General features: G+C 42.8%; 1 protein-coding gene across 15 annotated transcripts in view; it reads right to left on the bottom strand.

Annotated features, from left to right (window-relative positions):
- ZMAT4 (zinc finger matrin-type 4) overlaps positions 1-14,360 on the bottom strand; it is a 208,860-nt gene that overhangs the window by 56,105 nt on the left and 138,395 nt on the right. The gene's annotated exons all lie outside the window — the stretch shown is intronic.

The raw sequence follows: 14,360 nt of genomic DNA, 5'->3' as shown, positions 1-14,360 counted from the left end.
TGCAAAGCCACAACCACCCCAGAAATCCAGAGTGGCTTTTCCCTTCCTTCGCTATCTGAAACGCATTCCCCGTTTGCGGCCCAAGCATTAATTCTGCTTATTGAATTACTCCCCACTTCAGATACTCCCTTCCCCCAAGTGTTCCTGGAATGGATGACAGCACATCGCCTGCTTTAATACGAGTCCCAGTAGGCCTGAAGCCTTGGATGCCCAAGGAGACTGTGGTATTACATGGTATATAAAACCATTCCGGCAACCCCTTAGCAGGCTCAAATGGTGGCTCAAAAGATGGTGGATAGAATCTGTTCATCACCTCAGCCCTATCCAACCGTGGCCTCAAAGAAAGGCGACGCTGACGATTAAGTACATGCTCCGATGCCAGTTGCTCCGGGGCTCTCCCCGTTGCTCCTTTGCTGTGGTAAGCCTCATGGGGTGTAACTCGCTCCCTGCCAGTTATCAGGGCTCCTTCCCCCGCATACTTTCAAATGACTCCTCAAGAGGTTCCCTTTGTTGCTGGCCCTGTATTTGCTTTCACTGGCTATGGGGGACTTTGAAATAAGACAGATGGGTCATTTCAGATGGGTCAAAGGGGCAGTCTCTTTTATAATGATTTTTAAAATGTGCCAAGGAGCAGCTAGAATGGGACGGGCCCCTCTTTAGAGGAAGGGGGCACAAAAACCAACCAGGCTAGGGGTTTCACCAGAGCCAGGCCACCACATTCCAATGGTATTTGGGCACTTCACTCCTGCAGGCACCTCTGGAAATCACAGCTTAAATGTTTAGATTATTGTCCCCCTTTCTTTGGTGTGCTAGAGCCTGGGGCTGGGTGTAGGGGCACTAAAGGGGTTCCATTTAGCACCCCTTGCCTTTCTCCTTGCAGGAGCTGCTGCAGACAGGAGAAGAATGCCTGCAGGAAGGCCGAGTGCTCTCTCCCCAGGATCCTTTTGCTGATGGTTCCTTCTTTAGTCTGTGTTTATGAGGACTCTCTCCTGCCAGTGGCTAGGCTTGGTTTCTGCCCAGCCTCCCCAGCAATGCACAGAGCCCCTCGGATCATTTGTTGGAAAATCACTAGAAGGTTCATTGTAATTTTAAATCTCCTCTGTTTTAATGCTGTGACACAGCGTGCCAAGCATTTCAGGCACAGGCCAGAGAGGGGATAGGGAAAAGATCGCTTTATAAATAAAATGACTACTGAACAATCAGATGGATGGCCAGCCACGTCTGCAGCAGTGGTCTGGCACTGCCAGGCAAAGCAACACCTGGTAACTCTCATTACATTCTGTACGTACCAGAGATCACGCAGGGCCTTCAATTATTAATCAGAGATTAGTAAACTGATCATTCAGGCTGGACTAAAAGTGAAGCCTTCTGTAGGGCCCCTACTAGAAAGGCTAGAGCTAGGACAGTTTCCTTAACTAACCCAATGCTGGGAATAATATCTGAGATGCTCCAGAACAATTTCTCTGCTCTTTCCAGGTGCACAAAGGCAAACTCTTAGTTATCAACAGACAGGGAAATTCAGGAACTAGGATCTAGCTATGCGAGTCCCTCCACCCCCTTTCTCAATAGACCATGTACAGCCTGAGTTAGTGGCCCAACACATTCCATTCCTGGGGTTTGGCTTATTGGTCATTCAAAAACAACAACAACACACACACACCTCCTTGGCCATTTCCCTTCCAAAAACGCCAGTGCGCCCTAGTGCAAAGAATCATTTTCACCCTCTTTAGATCCTTGCTGAATCTAACTGACTGCACCATTGGCCAGCACCGCATGACACAGCACTAGTTCCCCTGACTCTTCCCGGAGAGCTTTGTTCAGTACACGAGCCATGGGTAACAAGCCGAGCAGGTCCATACAGCACTTATATTCTAAAAGGTGCTTTGGGGAGGTGCCAGCACCTAGTCAGGGGTTCACAGACAGGCCTCATTTGTCCTCCAGCATGTCAGGTTTTTATTTTTTTTAAGAAATCTCTCGTCTTGTGGCTGCAAAGAAACCCACACTAAAGTGATCAGAGTGGGACCAATGCAGTGATGCCTGCTCAAGTTTGCAGAGAGCCAAAAAAACAAAAACAAACAGCTCTGAGTCACAAACTGCCCCATTCATCTAAATGGGGGCTAACTCAGATGCTCAATGATGATACTTTAAATGCCAACATTGATAACTATTTCACTGCTCAAAAGTCTAAGATTGGAGGGGAAGGATCATATTATGAGGGACAGTGGTTCTCCTGGCTTGTGGTGTGCTTGAAAATTATTAAATAATGTGGCATGATGAAGAAACATTTATAGTCCACTATTAATTGTGTCTGGGAATTTTGTGCTCCCATTCTGGTTGGCATTTGCAGAGAGAATTCCTGCAAAGAGAGTGTTGGACCATCCCCAGCATTTCATCTGTTGACACATACTGTAGAACCAGACTCATATCTTCCAGCAATTATCTACTACCAGCTGCTAACAAGATAAACCTGAAGGCAAGAGCAGCCTAATGGCACCTACTAAAGACTGGAATAACTGCAACAAAGCTTGCCCAGCAGACCGAACCACCAGCCAGGAAAAATCTGCTACTTTCTGCTTCTTCCCTTGTGGGAGATGAACTTTTGAACTCTGCCTGGTGACTACTCAGATATGAAAAAGGATAACCACAAAGAGATGGGCTTTTTGCATGTGGTATGAAAAACATGCCTGAGAAACTGATGCTGCCAGAGACTCTTCTTCTCATACAGTGGGTTCTCAAACTGTGATCAGCTGCTCTGCCTGGTGGTGGTGGTGTCTATGGAATGAAACATATTGGTGCAAGAGTGATGCCTTGTGAGTGCTGTGGCAACAACCACGTGAGTCTGACACCCAGACTAAAAGTCACTTGCTCTTGCGTGAAAGGTCCCCATGCGTGCATAGCATTTCCATTATTTTTTTTCCAGAGTTGGTAATCTCTGTATTTTCATGAAATTGGGGAAACACAGATTCAGGTAAATGAGTGTTTAAGACAAGCAGAAGACTCCATCAGGTTGGGGGATATATTTTCTAATGGATGGAGAGTTATTCTGCTTCGCATCCAGAGGACTACTGCAGCCTCAAGTCCTAAGAGCTGCACAGAAATAAGAAATGAAATAAGAGCACGTTGAAAGTGCGGTGGATCCTGGCTGCCGATTATCTGGTGTAGAGATCATCTCTGAAGTAATGCTCTACACTGGTGTAACTGGCCAGTGTCACACAATGTACAGAAGCCATGCTGCCTCTTTGATGGAACACCAGAGCTGAAAAATGTATATAACTGCAGGTCCCTCCAATGGGCTCACCTACAAACAATATGAGCACCAATACTCATGGTGAATGCTCCATAAGTTACTGCTAATGATCTATAATCATTTCTGATTCAGCTCACTCTGTCCCTCTGAACCTACAGATGCAACATGGTCAACAGCCATGCAAATAAAATTTTTGCTAAACTGAGCCTTTTAAAACAAAAATGTTCTTCTGGCCACCTTTTAGAATATATGTGATTTTTTTTTAGTGTGCTCTTTAAAAAATAAATAAATCCCCCCCCCCCCCACACACACACACACACACATCACAGTGAAATGCACACATGTGCTGGGCCCCTACTGCTCTGAGCCAGTAAAGTTCTGTAGGACAAGTACATCCAGAAGGCCTAATTTGTATTTCATGAATAATTAATAAGCCACATCAAGAATATTTGAGAGATTATAAACACGCATTGTAAATACAAACTGCTGAAATTCCTGCAGGACAGAGAGACAGTCTAACCTTGCTGGAGATCCCTGTCCATTCGCTGCATTCAGCGCTCCTCTTTCCTTATATCCCTCGTCCCCTCAAGAGTTTCCCCCTACCCAGCCACGTGCCCTTTACAGCTGCAGCCATTGCCCCTGGCCTTGATTATGGAAGCGTCCCTACAGCATAATAGCCTAATGGGGGACAACACCAGGTCCAAAGCAAACACTGAAAAAAACTACTTTAGTTTCTGTTGCGGGGGGGGGAGGGGTTGCTCCTTTTACGCTCCCCAAGGTGTCTCATCCCACTGTGCCCGAGGTGAGAGGAATAAGCAGTGTGGTGATACACACAGCATCTCTTAGTGCTGGGAACAGACCACTTAGTGGGGAGCAGACTACTCTGATTGGAGAGGAAAGGTACCAGAGGCAAACGGCTGCTCTGAAGGACAGCAAGCAGCAGGCCCTACAAGAGAGAGATGAGCCAGCCTTGGGTAAATGGGGCGTGGAGTGGCAAACTGATATGCTGGAGGATGAGAGGGACAGGCTTCAGGTCCGGGTGACAGAGAGGAAGGGAGCTCGGGGGGGGGGGAGGTGGGGAGGGAGAGAGCAAGCACGAGCAGTTTTTCTTGGACAGCAGCCTGAGGAATGGAGAGCCAGAGAGGCCATCAGAAAAGCAGACTGGCAAGGGGTGATGGAAAAAATAAAGGTTCTAAAGGGGCATGAAGTGGGAATCCAGATGATGCCTGCCGGGAAGTGGGCATCCAGACGATGAGCACTGAGAAAAACAAGTACAGTGTGGTGGGTAGCTCCATCTTCTTCTCAAGGTGCATGGGAGATGGCCAGCCCTGGGAAGGGGGAGAAAAAAAACCCCAATACTCCCTCAGCTAGAACTTGCCCTGGGGTGACCAAGGCTTTTTTTGGTGAGGGGAGTAACAGGGAGGCTTGTTCCTCGAGGGCTGATTAGTGTTTGCCGAGTTCCAGTTATCGCCAATACTTTTGTGCTGATTATACCATGTCTCCATTATACTTTCAGAATTCTTCTATAACACTGTACTTTGAAGGATTGTTGTTTCTTTGCTTCAATGTCCATGTTTCACAGCCATAATTTAACATAGATCAAATATAAATTTAAGAGTCAGAATTTAGTCTTCAGTTTTGTGTCCCTTCTAATCAGAAATTTATATTTCCAAAATGTCTCTTTTACTCTCTCTGTTCTGGTTCTGATTCCAGCACCTAATCTTCCATAATGATGCTTCTTAAGTAGCAATAATTTCTCACTTACTGTACAGCTATGTTGTTCACTGGAATCTTGCATACCACCGTAGTTTTGTCTTGTCCACATTCAACATGAGAGGATATATAATCTCCACTAACTTCATCAGGCCTTCTTCTGAATCAGCCAACAACAGTGTCATCTGCATAGTGAATGTTATTCCCCTATTTTCCATTCATCTTAATACCGTCTGTTTCTTTGATTAATCACTCACTATAAATGTTGAATAAAAGTGACATTATACAACCTTATCTCACTGCTCTCTTGATCTCTATTAGATTTCCATTTTCATCTCCCATTATAATCACCTTCTGATTCCAGAATAATTCTTTTATTACTTGGAGTTTGTATCCACCAGTCCCTACAGATCTTAATATATTAAGCAATTTGTAATTGTGGATTCTGGCAAATGCTTTTTGAAGTCAATGAACAGAAATATATTGTTTTCCTCATTTCAATTGATCTTTCTAATATGAGCTTCAAGTTCATAATGGTATTTATCTTGCCCTATGTTTGAAGCTATATTGTTTTTCACTTATTTTCTTATCTGTCTTTCCAGGTAGTCAGTCTTTAACAACTGGCAAAAATATCGGAGTCATGCAATACCAGGCTGATTATGAATTGTAAAGACTGCAGAAGTGTTCTTTTTGGGGGGATCTGGATAGAGTGTAGATTTGTAAAATCTTCTGGCAATTCTCCTGTCTCAAACATATTCTTCATTATCTCTGACAGGGCTTTCAAGCTTTCATCCTCTATGCTTTTTAACAATTCAGCCAGTATTCAATCACAATCTAGCACTTTTCTATTCAGAAGTCACTGCTGCCTTGATTTCTTCATCCATTATTGGCAGGTTTACATGACTGATCTCTAAATTGAGATTTTTCAGGCCTACCCCATATAGTTCCTTGATATATTCTCTATCTTTCATTCTTGTCTTTAGGGGCAACGTTTGATGGATCTTTTTTGTCCTTAAGTGTTGTATTGATCACCTTTTTTCTGTAATTAAAAGTTTCTTACCTCTCTTGTTCCTTTTCTTTATCCAATTGTTCAATGTCGTTACATTTCTCATTCAACCATTCGAACTTTGCTAATCTGCATTTTTTTCTTTATCATTCTATTTAGTCTTCAATATTCCTCTTTCTGTTATTGATCTTCGTGCTTTTAACTTTCCTTCTTTGTCCATCACAGCAATAATTTCATCTGGTATCCAGGGGGTTTTCTTAGCTAGTAACTTCTTCCCACACATTTATCTGCAGCTTCTCTGATAGCATCTTTCAGATGTACTCAAGTCACTGGGTCTTTGTTTTCATGAATGATATGCAACACTTTTTCTTGGTAATGACTTTGTATCTCCTGATTCCTCGGAGCTTCAAGGTTCCAACCTAGATAGTGTTTAGCTTTCCATACATTTTTTCAGGTTGATATTCAGTCTTATCAATACCAATCTATAATCTGATTCACAATTTGCACTTGGCATAACCTTAACCTTCCTAACCCCATTTCTATAACTATGGTTGATTGTGATAGATTCTCTTCAAGATGAGTATTGCAAATAACGAGGTCATCTTTCTCACAAAATTCCATTAATCTTTTCTCCTCTGTCATTTGTTCCACTAAGACCAAATGTGACAACTGTCACAGATATCCTACCCCTTCCTACTTTTATCATAATCATTACTGTTCAGATAGATTCACTTATTCGATCCCTCCAGTTACAGTCCTACCTACTATAATTACCATTCCTTTCCTACTTTGCCATCCACCTGCACTAATAACTGAATGAATCCAATGAAGTGAGCTGTAGCTCACAAAAGCTTATGCTCTAATAAATTTGTTAGTCTCTAAGGTGCCACAAGTACTCCTTTTCTTTTTGCGAATACAGACTAACAAGGCTGCTACTCTGAAACCTGTATTCTTTGCCACTTGTAATGCAAAGTTATCTTGACCTCTCCAGAACATCTCACTTAGTCCCATTATTGTGATGTCTAGCCTTTGCATTTCTCTATATATATTGGCTAACTTCCTAGGTTAAGCCAGTCTCTTCGCTTTCCACCTGGCGATCCCTGCAGTCACCAATTTCACATATCTGGCCATGCGGGGCACCAGCTAGTGCTGAGGACCAGACAGATTGCTTGGCAATTAAGGAATACTCACATTCCTCAATGCCATATAGACTTTAGGACGCTGTGAACGTTTACCATTATAAAACAATTACATAATCATCTGTGCCAAGAATCTTTTGCTTATATACTGTGTGACAAAGCTCTGTCCTTGCCTCCGTGAGTCCCACGTTTCCTGGCGGATTTCGCTAGCCTCAGAGGCTCACTGTGACCCTCCACGTAACCCTTCTTTCTCTAGAAGGTCTCTAGGTCACAGTCTAATGAGCCATTTTCATCATAAGCCAGCAAGGGAGGTGAGGAGAAGTTATCCTTCCTTGCACAGTCTCTGTTGTCTCCCAGTCTCAGTGATTAATCAGGGGGCAAAGGGGGGGGGAGGAGGAAAAGCCCAGGCCCACCCTCTACTCCAGGCTCCAGCCCAGGGACCCTAATAGTATCAGCTATGCTAGCTGACCTTTTAGAAACATGACATGTACAATTCCCTGGGCTACTTCCCTCACAGCAGCCCTCACTTCCTCAAGCTCCACTTCACCCTTACCTCAGGGCCTCCTTCGTTGTGCCGGATATGGTGTGTACTGCTCAGCCTCTCCAACAGCACAGCTTCCTCCCACAGCTCCTGACATGCACCCCCACCTGAGTGACTGGGAGGCTTTTAACTAGTTTCAGCCAGCCCCTGACTGGCTTCAGGTGTCCCAATCAACCTAGCCTTCTCCCTGCCTTCTGGAAAGTTCTTCATTGGCCCCAGGTGTCTTAATTAACCTGGAGCAGCTGCCATTTCACTTATCCTGGTACCAGGGATTTGTTTAGCCTGGAGCTAATATAGCTATCTCCTACTACTCTTCCATAGCCATCTGGCCTTGCCCAGTCACAACTGTGAGAATTAAGCATTTAACAGTTCCCAAACATCTATCTCTATCCATATTGTTTCTTATTCAGGCATTGATCACCAGGATCTCTCTCAACACCTATTTTTATTTTTTGGTCCTATGGTTCTGAGCAGGCTGCACCTGAAGCCTCCATAGAGTGTGTGTCCTGACTCACATCATTGCTGCATCACTTTTCAGGTGCAGTACTCACCTACTCTGATTTTTTGGTCTCTCAATGATATTTCACACACACACACACACACACACACACACACACACACACACACACACACAAAATTTGTCTTTGGTGTATTTAAAGGAGACAGTAGGTTTAACAGCAGGGAGCAGAGCCAATAACATGTGAGTTGCGGGTAGGGAATAATTGTCCATCGCTACTGGTGAATGGGTGGAGAAAAAAGTTCCCAAACAACCCAAAAGCTAAACTTCGCTCACACAACCAAATTTGGCAAATATTTAAGAACAACAAACACTTTCATAGCTATTGGGTTTTTTGTCAACAATTTACGAATAGGGCTGCATTTGTTGTATTAGTCAGAACGAATATTTGAGTCAGCACCATGAGGAAACGTGAGGAGTGCATTTAGAGCTATATGCAATTGGCCAGATTTTCAGAAAAGCTCAGCATGTTGGCTTGGCTGCTTATTTAAGTGCCTAAATAGGATCAGAACTCTTTTGAAAAATCTGTCCCTATTTGGAGCAAGAACTTTCCAACAGCCAGGGAATCTGCCTCTTCCTTTTGTTTATCCCACCTGAAATCAGTGGAAAGCCATTGTTTAAACTGCACTTCTCTTCCAGCTACCCTGTGTTCTTGCGAGTATGCATGCACAGCTGTTCACAGTGAAGTCATAACAAAACAGGGTGCCCAGAATCAAACCATATACAAACCTGTATTCTTTCACCCCATGAATCATTAGGCAATGCTGCCAATGCAGTAATATGTTAGATGTGTGCCAAGCTCTCCAGACACCTCATGAGCTTAGGTCTCTCTTGCATTGAGTGGTATTTTCATTCCCTGTGATTATACAGAAACTGAACATGAACAGATACTTTGACAAAAACTAATGGTTACTATCTAGACCACTGAAATGTTGGGCTCCAAGACAAGAGCAGTTCAAACATATGGAGTGGGACAGAGACAGATAAATAAGGCTGCTTGACAATAAAAGATCTGAACGAGGCATGAAATATACTAAAGCCTCTTATTAGTATAGTTTCTTGACTGTGATCTGCATTGACTATAATGTAATCTTTTCATTTATTTAAAATGAAGACTGTCTGATTAGAACTTGGAAGACTTACAGCTTTAGCCTGCTCCTGGAGGCATCTTGACCGATTGCCCCCTAGAATATGCAGTTTTCCAAATGTGTGCGTTTTCGCAGATTAGCAGTGTATGTGCATTTATTGTCTGGGCTCATTCACTCTGCAAGCTGGTCCAGTTTGGCCCCCAACCCACAGTAAAAATTCCTCTAGCAGTGAGCCATCTGGAGACAGCATTGTGCACTTCTTTACCCTACTGTTTCTACAGTGGATGGTACATACTCACTATTGGCAAGAGTTTCACTTATGAGCTGCAGTGAAACAGTCTGGATTTTAGCAATTGCTGTCCTGGGGAGTGTGTTGGATGGGTTCATTAAAAAGGAGGAATGTTTCAGCCGCTGTCCTTATCTTCTTTTATTACAGAACTCCTAATATAGCAGCATAGTCAAGGTGGTGACCAAGGCCCCACTGCCTGCCCTACTTTCAAACCCACTCTAACGTTGCCAAAGAAAAGCCCAACAATAGCATTTAATTTGGATGCACCATCTCTCTTCTTGTACGCAAAAACAAGGGACAGCCAGTCCCCACAACTAAACTCTCTACTTCCTTTATGCTGTGGAGTGTAATCATTATAGAACTACATGGAAGTGTTTATTATTATCCCCAAATTGTAAACATACAGTGTGATATTCACACTGGTGCAGAGGGCCAGAGCAAGACCTATACACCATTCTAGTTCCACTTCAATCTGTGGGTTGAATGAGATTTAACTGGTGTATTAGCCTTGTGCTGATCATCTGCATAGGGGTGATTTTTACCAAGATTGCTCCTTTATACACAGAAAAAAGCCATTTGTGGCTGCAAGTTTTGACTACTCTTGGGAGGGTGGGAAGCGGGGAGAGAGGAGAGTTTTTCAAAAGGCATAAGGGGCAGTTAGAAGCCAACTGAAAATCAGTGGGAGTTGCATTCCTAATTTCCCTTTGAGACTTTGAAAATCTCCTCCTTATATACTGTCTAAGGAATACAAAGCCCACATTTGTTAACTGCATCAAGCCACTGCATTAAATAATTTTAATGGAGGGTGAAATTAAGGAAAAGAAAAATGCAAGCTGAATATCTGGAAACATTGAGGGCTGCAGATTAGTCTTCCAATGAAAGTGGCGCAAGTCCAATTGTTTTTGACATTTAATACTATCAGGGACAGTCCTGCAGGAGGATATATTACAGCAACTGTAGCCAATTAAGATTTTTCCATCTCCAATCTAGATGATCTTGTGCTGCTCCAAGGTGCACAGTACTGGAACAGCATTAACAGAAGAAAGAGTCTGATTGAAGCATTCAATAACAGAGTTATTTTTAAGTTGTGATGTTACCACTGGGTGTAGTTCTCTTGCCTGGAAGAAATATTTACTGCTGCCAGTACACCACAATGACCCATTAATAGTATTGTTAAAGGCATGAGAGTGTGCAGAGTTTATTAATTAACCTAAATAGGGATCCCAGTGCTTTTCGAAAGGGTTTAATAGGAGACCTCTCTTTCTGTCCCACCCAGCATGCCCCTGCACACAACACATCTTGCTAGACTAGTTTCAGAGTAGCAGCCGTGTTACTCTGTATTCACAAAAAGAAAAGGAGTACTTGTGGCACCTTAGAGACCAACAAATTTATTTGAACATAAGCTTTCGTGAGCTACAGTTCACTTCATCGGATGCATTCAGTGGAAAATACAGAGGGGAGATTTATATATATATAGAGAGAGAGAACATGAAACAATGGGTGTTACCATACACACTGTAACAAGAAAGTGATCACTTAAGGTGAGCTATTACCAGCAGGAGAGTGGGGGGGGACCTTTTGTAGTGATAATCAAGGTGGGCCATTTCCAGCAGTTGACAAGAACGTCTGAGGAACAGTGGGGGGTGGAGGAGGGGGAATAAACATGGGGGAATGGAGTACTTGTGGCACCTTAGAGACTCCTTTTCTTTTAGTGAATACAGACTAACACGGCTGCTACTCTGAAACCTGTCATGGGGAAATAGACTAGTTTCTAGCTCACCTCTTGTCAAGCAAAGTGTGACCAAAATATAAATCAGCCATTTTCAAGAGCCATGCGGTTCTGTTCTATCCAGACCTATTGGCATTATGCATTGATTAAATTCAGATGATTAATTCCTCCCTGCAATATTTTTGCCATGCAGTGCTGGTGGTTTTGCTAGAATATTTAAGTTTGTGTTGTAGGGAAACTTGGGATGTTGGAAACCTACTGTAAATGACTACGTTTCCATCTACAGCCAGTAAGCCAGCAAGATGTGCATTTTGTCAAAACCAGCTACAACAGCCAAAAAGCAGGTCCATTTTCAAACACTAGAAATGTTCACTGTCCATCCAGACACTTGTGGATCAGGTAAGAGGAACGACAGCAGCAGGGAACAGCAATGTGTTTGTGCAGTTCACACCTAGTCCATCTATCAGGTTCCTTTTCATCACAAAGAACCATTGGAAAAGGGATCAGAGTAGCAGCCGTGTTAGTCTGTATTCGCAAAAAGAAAAGGAGTACTTGTGGCACCTTAGAGACTAACAAATTTATTAGAGCATAAGCTTTCGTGAGCTACAGCTCACTTCATCCGATGAAGTGAGCTGTAGCTCACGAAAGCTTATGCTCTAATAAATTTGTTAGTCTCTAAGGTGCCACAAGTACTCCTTTTCTTATTGGAAAAGGGACTATGTCTACACTCGTTTCAGAGTAGCAGCCGTGTTAGTCTGTATTCGCAAAAAGAAAAGGAGTACCGGTGGCACCTTAGAGACTAACAAATTTATTAGAGCATAAGCTTTCGTGAGCTACAGCTTACTTCATCGGATGCATTTGGTGGAAAAAACAGAGGAGAGATTTATATACACACACACAGAGAACATGAAACAATGGGTTTATCATACACATTGTAAGGAGAGTGATCACTTAAGATAAGCCATCACCAGCAGCAGGGGGGGGAAAGGAGGAAAACCTTTCATGGTGACAAGCAAGGTAGGCTAATTCCAGCAGTTAACAAGAATATCAGAATTTTTTTTTTGTTTTTTTGTTTTTTTTTTCCACCAAATGCATCCGATGAAGTGAGCTGTAGCTCACGAAAGCTTATGCTCTAATAAATTTGTTAGTCTCTAAGGTGCCACAAGTACTCCTTTTCTTTTTGCGAATACAGACTAACACGGCTGCTACTCTGAAACCTAAGAATATCAGAGGAACAGTGGGGGGTGGGGTGGGAGGGAGAAATACCATGGGGAAATAGTTTTACTTTGTGTAATGACTCATCCATTCCCAGTCTCTATAGAGACAAACAAAGTAAAACTATTTCCCCATGGTATTTCTCCCTCCCACCCCACCCCCCACTGTTCCTCTGATATTCTTGTTAACTGCTGGAATTAGCCTACCTTGCTTGTCACCATGAAAGGTTTTCCTCCTTTCCCCCCCTGCTGCTGGTGATGGCTTATCTTAAGTGATCACTCTCCTTACAGTGTGTATGATAAACCCATTGTTTCATGTTCTCTGTGTGTGTGTGTGTATATAAATCTCTCCTCTGTTTTTTCCACCAAATGCATCCGACGAAGTGAGCTGTAGCTCACGAAAGCTTATGCTCTAATAAATTTGTTAGTCTCTAAGGTGCCACCGGTACTCCTTTTCTTTTTATGTCTACACTATAGACCTTATTGTGGCACAGCGGTACTGCTGCAGCTCTGTGGCTGGAAGGTCTCCTGTGCAGCCGGGAGTGCGCTCTCCAGTCGGCATAATTAAACCACCCCCCATAAGGGGCGGTAGCTATATCAGCAGGAGAGCATCTCCCTCCAACAGGTTTCAGAATAGCAGCCGTGTTAGTCTGTATCCGCAAGAAGAACAGGAGGACCAGTGGCACAGTAGAGACTAAAATTTATTTGAGCATAAGCTTTCGTGAGCTACAGCTCACTTCATCACTTCACTTTAATTAATCTAAATTAGTTGTAGCCCCTAGGGGAAATCCCACAGAAGTATATTTTCTACTGAGTGCAATTCACACTTCTGTTAAGTGGGATTCAAGATATTACAAGTACTCCTTTTCTTTTTGCGAATACAGACTAACACGGCTGCTACTCTGAAACCTAAGATATTTTACATGTCTTCAAAGAGGAATTACTTGAAAGTCAAGTGCATAGTGAAAAATGCTCAGAATTCATTGATCATCAGTGGCTGCAATAGATAAGAACCACCACCTGAGCTCTTGTCCAACAACCTTATACACTGAGGTGTTTATGAACTTCAGGTCTGGAGAAGGCACTCAAAGTGTTACAGCTAAATATGAGGTGGAAGAGATAGTTTAGCACAAGTAGTTAACACATTCTAAAGGACCAAAAGTGGTCCATTAACACCTCTGCAGTCACCGGACAAAAAGAGGGGGGCTTAGTGTGTTACAGATTGTTGTAATAAACCATACATTCAGTATCATTATTAAGACCACAATTTTTAGCTTTAGCAAAGTTATGAATTTAAGTTTCGAGGCTTGTCTTTTCATGGCATTGGGCAGTTTTCCTTTGAGGATGAGGACAGAGATAAGATATGGAGTAAACGTTTTGTGAAAAGTGTTTGCCCAAGGGTAATATGGTGTCCAATAAAAGATAGTACCTCCCCCACCTTGCCTCTGTGCTTCCCTTTTTTTTTTTTTTAAACTGCATGCCATTCATGAAAGCAGGTTGAAACGAAACAAACCACCTCAAACTGCAGGCATCTAACTTGTATTGTATTCACAACGTCAGCGCTTTCTTTTTCACTGATTCTCAGATCACAAACTTTAACTGGCCACTAAAGTTTTTGGTTGAGAGTTTCAAAGCCTACTGGGGAATTCAGTTATACAGCTCCCATTAATTTCAAATGGGAGTTGCATAGCTAAATCCCTAGTTAGCTTTGAAAGTCAACATCCATGCATAATGCAAACACACCTTCCCGGTTAATTCCCTCTATCCATTTTTCTTATGTTTATAATGCTAATAAGCACCAGCAGTAGGGGAAATGTTTTGGCTAAAGCATTATTAATTAAATATACAAGTCTGCAGCATTTTGTCAGTAGCATTAC

Source organism: Dermochelys coriacea, chromosome 26 (genome assembly GCF_009764565.3).
Source record: "Dermochelys coriacea isolate rDerCor1 chromosome 26, rDerCor1.pri.v4, whole genome shotgun sequence".
In the NCBI taxonomy this organism is placed as follows: Eukaryota; Metazoa; Chordata; order Testudines; family Dermochelyidae; genus Dermochelys; species Dermochelys coriacea.
Note: the sequence above shows the minus strand (reverse complement) of the source record. Positions and strands in the feature narration are given on the sequence as shown.